Source organism: Scyliorhinus torazame, chromosome 20 (assembly GCF_047496885.1).
Source record: "Scyliorhinus torazame isolate Kashiwa2021f chromosome 20, sScyTor2.1, whole genome shotgun sequence".
Taxonomy (NCBI): domain Eukaryota; kingdom Metazoa; phylum Chordata; class Chondrichthyes; order Carcharhiniformes; family Scyliorhinidae; genus Scyliorhinus; species Scyliorhinus torazame.
In genome coordinates, this window is record NC_092726.1 from 26,357,613 (window position 1) to 26,364,587 (window position 6,975).

Consider the following 6,975-nt stretch of genomic DNA (forward strand, 5'->3'; position numbering starts at 1 on the left):
TTTGGGGTCTCGATGAAACATCGGCGCAAAAGTGGCTCCTTCCAGGTTGTGAAGGACTTCTGGTGACCACTGGTTGACACTGTAACAGCCAGGTTTAACACTGAAATCCTCGGGCTTGATACGTGAGCACGTCCGCCTTGCAAGTGTGCAGAAAACAGACATGTGTGCAGAACATCAGTTGTAACAGACCCCTCCGAGCAAGCCTCAGTTTTCCCCCCCCCCAACACCTAAGCAGTTTTTCCCCCAAAAATTTGAAGTGCCCAATTCTCCCCCCCCCCCCCCCCCCCCCCCAATTAAGGGGCAATTTAGCGTGGCCAATTCACCTTCTCTGGGTTGTGGAGTTGAGACCCACGCAGACACGGGGAGAATGTGCAAACTCCACACGGACAGTGACCCGGGCCGGAATCGAACCCTGGTCCTCGGCGCCGTGAGGCAGCAGTGCTAACCCCCCTCCCCTCCCATCCCGAAGCAGTTATTCGGCAGCCTATAAGATTTGTTCTCCTTCGCTCGTCAGTTGTACAACCGAGCCCGCCACCTTCCCAAGGTTTCTTGCTGTAACCCCCTGCTGGCGGCCTCGGTCAAGTGGGAGGCAGGACTGGGGGATGTGGTCATGCTGGCGTGGCCCACTCTGGAGGCCGAGCGGAGATGTTTCTGTGTGAGGCCTGTTGGCTGGCCGTGTACAGACTGCATGTCGCTGGTGTGGATACTAATCTCTGGGCTGTGTGACAAAGAGAAGCTGGTTTTCATCCATGTCCTTTGAGCTTCCAACATCGTCATCCTCCGATTGTATTTATATATGCATGGCCAATTCTTTGCAAAGATTTGCCGCCTTCCATTCTATTTTATTTTTTGGTGCTGCATGAACTTGTGCTTTACGATGCAGTTGTTCAGACCCAGACGGGGATCAATAGCTGAATCTGTACTGAAAGTGTTGCATGTCCCTTGTTTACAAATTGGACGTTTTTCTTTAAAGAAACAATTCGATCTGTTCCCCGTCTGTCCCAACCCCACACACTATCCCAGCCATCGTCGATATAATAACCTTTATTATTGTCACAAGTAGGCTTACATTGACACTGCAATGAAGTAACTGTGAAAATCCCCTCGTCGCCACATTCCGGTGCCTGTTCGGGTACACAGAGGGAGAATTCAGAATGTCCAATTCACCTAACAAGCACGTCTTTCGGGACTTGTGGGAGGAAACCGGAGCACCCGGAGGAAACCCACGCAGACACGGGGGAGAACGTGCAGATTCCGCACAGACAGTGACGCAAGCCGGGAATCGAATCCGGGTCCCTGGCGCTGTGAAGTGACAGTGCTAACCACTGTGCTCCCGTGCCGTCCATATAGAGAAAGGGCGGTGCATTTATTGGAGTGTGTGCTTCAGACAATGCACTGTTTGGCTCAATCGCCCCAAAGGCCGGGCGTGCCGAGATTAGAGCCTTCCCTTTTGGGGTTGGTCAGGCCGGAGTCTTGGTGCTTTTCTTTTTTTTTTATAAAAAAAAAGTTCTGTAAAACGAGAGATGTTAGGACAAACATCTTCACTCAAAGGGTGGTAGCGGTTTGGAACTCTCTCCCACAAAGAGCAGTCGAAGCAATATCGGTTGTTCATTTTAAACCTGAGGTAGATTTTTGTTAAGCAAAGACATTAAGGGATACGGGCCCATGGGATATGGAGCTAGGCCGCAGGTCAGCCATTAAATGGCGGGACAGGCTCGAGGGGCTGAATGGCCTACTCCTGTCCCGACATAATGCCCCTGTGACCAACGCTCCACTTCCGTGTTCAAATTGCTCCCCCCCACTTTCCCGCACACACAGCTGCATTTCTGATTAACCAGAGCCCCCCCCGACCAGTCCTGACGGATACTTGAGTGGAAAACGAGCAACTCTTTCAGTATTGACGCTGTCGATTGATCCACTGGTGTGTCAACGTGCATCAGTAGTCATGAAAGCCTTGGCTGAATTTGTGTTTGCCTTGAATTGCAACGGGCTGAATTACGATTATTCGAACAACCTTCGGTCTTTTGCTTGTGACACTTTTTTTAGTTTGACACTTTTTTTTAAACTAAAAAGCTAACTGTTTTGCTCGCTGTTTCTGTTTTGTCTGTTTCTTGCACTCTTACCCATAGACATTGCTGTCTGCAAGGAACGTCTGAAAAGGTTGACGGTGGGAGGTAGGCAAGATGATGCTGGACTTGACCTTCAGCTAGTTCTATCTTTTCTCGTTTGTCAGCTTTCTGAATTGCGGCTTGATTTGAGTGAGATGAGTGGGGGTTGGGGGGGGGGGGGTAAGGAAGGGGAGTGGGTTGGGGGGGGGGTAAGGAAGGGGAGTGGGGTGGGGGGGGGGGGTTAGAAATCCACAGCCGTGTCCAAAGGGCTTTGGGCCCCAGGCACTGATTTAAAAATGTTATAATCCGATTTTAAAATCATTGATGTCATGAGAGCCCCCCGCCCCCCCCCTCCACACTCTCCGCTGACGTGAGTGGCGTGGTTTACAATTTCTGGAATTAACATTCGGGGAAAAAAAAACTGCGATCTCGTCCATACTGTCGCTGCACGTCGGCACGGCAACACCGCCGCAGTCTGGCTAGCGGGCGCGCACGGGTTTGCACGGCAGGGCTTCCCGATACCGTGCTCACAGCCCCGCACTTGGGGCCACGGGCTCCCGGGACAGCGGCGGCTGGGGGTGCGGCCTGACTTCTGGCTGCTGCTGAGGCCTCTTCCGATCTTTTTGTGGGTAGGCCCGGCCCGCTGGGCCGCTCCCGGTGGCCCAGTTGCTGCCGGGAGAAAGCCCGTGAATCGGGTTCCTTTTCTCTCTTGCAGGAACTCTGCTCTTCCCTCGCAGAGTCAGAGATGTTTACAGCAGGAACGGGGCCCTTCGGCCCAGCTTGTCGCTGCCGCCCAGTTTCTGTCACTAAGTTAGTCCCACTTGTGCTCATTTGGCCCATATCCCTCTATACCCACCCTGCCCATGTAACTCATTCCCGCCTCTCCCACTGCCTCTGGCAGCCCATTCCAGATGCCCACCACCCTCTGTGTGAAGACATTTCCCCTCTGGTCTCTTTTGTCTCTCTCCCCTCTCACCTTTAACCTATGCCCTCTAGTTCTAGACTCCCCTACCTTTGGGAAAAGATGTTGACGATCTACCTTATCCATGCCCCTCATTATTTTATAGACCTCTATAAGATCACCCCTAAGCCTCCTACGCTCCAGGGAAAAAAGTCCCAGCCTATCCAGCCTCTCCTTATAACTCAGACCATCAAGTCGGGTGTGAAGGAGCGACACGCAACAGCAGGACAAATGTGTTCTGTAATACGGGGTCTCCTGTTTCCCCTTCCTTCCAGAAAAGGGCATCTTCCATTCAGCAATGTCATGGACGACTGCCTGCTGTTATGGGCCAGGGTTTAGAGAACCCCAAAGTGTATCATGGAGTTCCCCTGACCCACAACTTTTACTAGATTGTGGTATGGGGAGCACACGGCCCACTCTACAGGTGTGGGACAGCAGAAATGGAAAAGTATTTTTTAAAGCAAAACAATGTTTATTCCATGAACTCAAGTTAACATTTTTTAAACATACAGTGAACATCTCAGCAACCATTAATTCAAATACAACTCCCAAAGAATACAACACTAAGTAATCCTTTAAGCTTTCCTTTTAACATCCATAAGACTTAAAACACCTTTTACCAGAAGCACATTAGGTTATATTTATAATTCTGAATTCACCAAATGATCAAGAGATGGTCTTTTGATGGCAGAGAGAACAGCAGTACACCTGCTCTGTCTGGCTTCAGCTCCAACACGGAAAACAAAACTAAAACACACCCTGCAGCCTGCGCAAAAACGAAAGTAAAAAGCTGACAAGACAGCCCAGCTCCACCCACTCTCTGACATCACTGCAATAGTAAACACTCATTTCTTAAAGGTACTCTCACTACAGATATTTATATACACACCCATTTATAGACACCCATTTCTTAAAGGTACACTCGTATGTCACTGGTATCGTATTCCCAGCTGTCAATTGTCGTCCCGTGCAAAGCACTGATTTCCCAGCAGCAACCCTGCTGTCTTCTCCCTGCCCCCGCTCGTCAGACGTCTTCCAAACGTCTTCTCGAGCACCCAGTGCTGTGAGGGATAACACAATAGTTCGTCAAGATGCAAATATGAAAAACAGATTTTGTTTCCTTTCTCCTTTGGAAACACGCAGCCCTCAAACCCAGATTGAAATCCTGTGGCTCCTGTTCACTTCCAGGGACGCAGGCGTTAATGGCTGGGCAAGGGTTTATTGCCCTTGAACTGGGCGGCTGGCTCGGCCATTTTTGGAGGGCATTTAAGAGCCAGCCGCATTGCTGTGGGTCCAGAGTCTCATGTAGGCCAGACCGGGTTACGGGAGGCAGATTTCCTTCACGACCCGGTTGGGTTTCTACGACATTCGACGACAGTTTTGTGGTCACCTTTTTTTGAAGTCCAGCTATCTCTTGAATTCACGTTTCGCCATCTGACTATTAGTCCAGCGACAATACCACTGCCTGGCGTGATCTGTTTTCTCGTACGGTCACTTTCCCTGGATGGGTAACCCATGAGGAAATGGATTGACGCCCCTATCAGTGGGGCAGATCCAGAAGGATAGGGGGACGCATCATTAATTGACCCAGTTTCCCCCGCAAATCAATGCCCCTCTGATGAATCATGACATCTCTGATCTGCAAATCGGCTAGCCTGTGGATTTGGGGGATTGAAGTTTTGCAACCGACATTGCATGGTGTGCCGATTTTCGTTTCTTTCGTGTGTAATTGAAATCTGAAGGCGTGATCGAAAACGATGGGGCAAGAAAGAAAAAAGTCAGACCGCGTTCAATTATCTGTGGATGTATGTAGATTAATCTCGCGAGCTCAGCTTCCTCCGAGCCCATCCAGATCCTTGAAGATCATGGTTCTGATGATTCTGACACTTGAGGAAGTGTAATGTGACCAGTCTCTCTCTCTCTCTCTCTCTCTGCTTTCAAGAATGTCTTCCACATCTGCAATCCCTCTCCAGTTCCCAAAAGGGTTAAGTGTTTCTCTTGTTTCCCACTCCGAATCAATCCCTCCTCCCTTGTGCCTTAACTGTTTGCTGTATCTGTTCATTTGTGCTCTGCAGATCACCTTGTCTTGTTAAGTGTTTGGGCTGGAATGGCTCCCGTTCGTCCGCGTAGTCCGTAAGACCCGGAGTGCAAATCCAGAGCGACTTAATCGCCCGTCAGCTCAACTGGTTGTTACAGTAAAGCTCCCCGTCCAATGAGATCATAAATGCATGCATGTTCAAAATAGGGATTTTGCTCCTTTGCTTAATAAACAGGCCATCAATGGATCAAAGTTGAGAAAGTCGGTTAACTCTTTTGCCCTAGGGCGGCTCGGGTGGCGCAGCGGTTAGCACTGCTGCCTCACGGCACCGAGGACCCGGATTCGATCCCGTCCCACGTCCGTCCCCCCCCCCCCCCCCCCCCGTGTAGAGTTTGCACATTCTCCCCCTGTCTGCGTGGGCCTCGCCTCCCCACGACCTTTAAATTTAACAAACTTTTGTCCTAAAACACCAAAATTCTTGAAAAGCAAACTCTAGCGCGAATGATTACAGGTTTATTTCCTTCCCCAGACTTGAGTAAATTTTTGCCAGCGCTTGGCAGAATTCAGACCACCCTTGCCCACGCGCCAATTGGACTCTGACCTTTCGAGCCCATTAAAACCATGCCCTCGAAGGAACACAGACAGTGGCAGTACAGCCAGATGATCACCCAAGCTGCAAAGCCCAGGAACTATAACATAGGAGTCTTTAGACAGAAAGCTACGATGCTACTTCTAGCAATACGAACCGAATTTCACTTCCGTTTTCATTATTAACCTTAGAGGATCATCTGTCTCCCTCGCTCTCTGTCTCCCTCGCTCTCTGTCTCCCTCGCTCTCTGTCTCCCTCGCTCTCTGTCTCCCTCGCTCTCTGTCTCCCTCGCTCTCTGTCTCCCTCGCTCTCTGTCTCCCTCGCTCTCTGTCTCCCTCGCTCTCTGTCTCCCTCGCTCTCTGTCTCCCTCGCTCTCTGTCTCCCTCGCTCTCTGTCTCCCTCGCTCTCTGTCTCCCTCGCTCTCTGTCTCCCTCGCTCTCTGTCTCCCTCGCTCTCTGTCTCCCTCGCTCTCTGTCTCCCTCGCTCTCTGTCTTCCTCGCTCTCTGTCTTCCTCGCTCTCTGTCTACCTCGCTCTCTGTCTCCCTCGCTCTCTGTCTCCCTCGCTCTCTGTCTCCCTCGCTCTCTGTCTCCCTCGCTCTCTGTCTCCCTCGCTCTCTGTCTCCCTCGCTCTCTGTCTCCCTCGCTCTCTGTCTCCCTCGCTCTCTGTCTCCCTCGCTCTCTGTCTCCCTCGCTCTCTGTCTCCCTCGCTCTTGGTCTCCCTCGCTCTCGGTCTCTCTCGGTCTCTCTTGGTCTCCCTCGCTCTCTCTCGCTCTCTCTCTGTCTCCCTCGCTCTCGGTCTCTCTCGGTCTCTCTTGGTCTCCCTCGCTCTCTCTCGCTCTCTCTCGCTCTCTCTCGGTCTCTCTTGGTCTCCCTCGCTCTCTCTCGCTCTCTCTCGGTCTCTCTCGGTCTCTCTCGGTCTCCCTCGCTCTCTCTCGGTCTCCCTCGCTCTCTCTCGGTCTCCCTCGCTCTCTGTCTCGCTCTCTCTCTGTCTCGCTCTCTCTCTGTCTCGCTCTCTCTGTCTCGCTCTCTCTCTGTCTCGCTCTCTCTCTGTCTCGCTCTCTCTCTGTCTCGCTCTCTCTGTCTCGCTCTCTCTGTCTCGCTCTCTCTGTCTCGCTCTCTCTGTCTCGCTCTCTCTCTGTCTCGCTCTCTCTCTGTCTCGCTCTCTCTCTGTCTCGCTCTCTCTCTGTCTCGCTCTCTCTCTGTCTCGCTCTCTCTCTGTCTCGCTCTCTCTCTGTCTCGCTCGCTCTCTGTCTCGCTCGCTCTCTGTCTCGCTCGCTCT

The 6,975-nt window shown here is 51.7% G+C and overlaps 1 protein-coding gene across 2 annotated transcripts in view; it reads left to right on the forward strand.

The window, feature by feature from the left end:
* Positions 1-2,112: 2,112 nt before the first annotated feature.
* Positions 2,113-6,975, forward strand: part of LOC140397004 (2-oxoglutarate dehydrogenase complex component E1) — an 81,814-nt gene continuing 76,951 nt past the window's right edge. The window contains exon 1 of one of the 2 annotated variants that reach the window (XM_072486030.1): positions 2,113-2,174. The gene's annotated coding sequence lies outside the window, so the exon portion shown is untranslated. Of the gene's footprint in view, positions 2,175-5,034; positions 5,054-6,975 lie in introns of those variants that run through there. The other variant, XM_072486029.1, reaches the window with a different exon arrangement.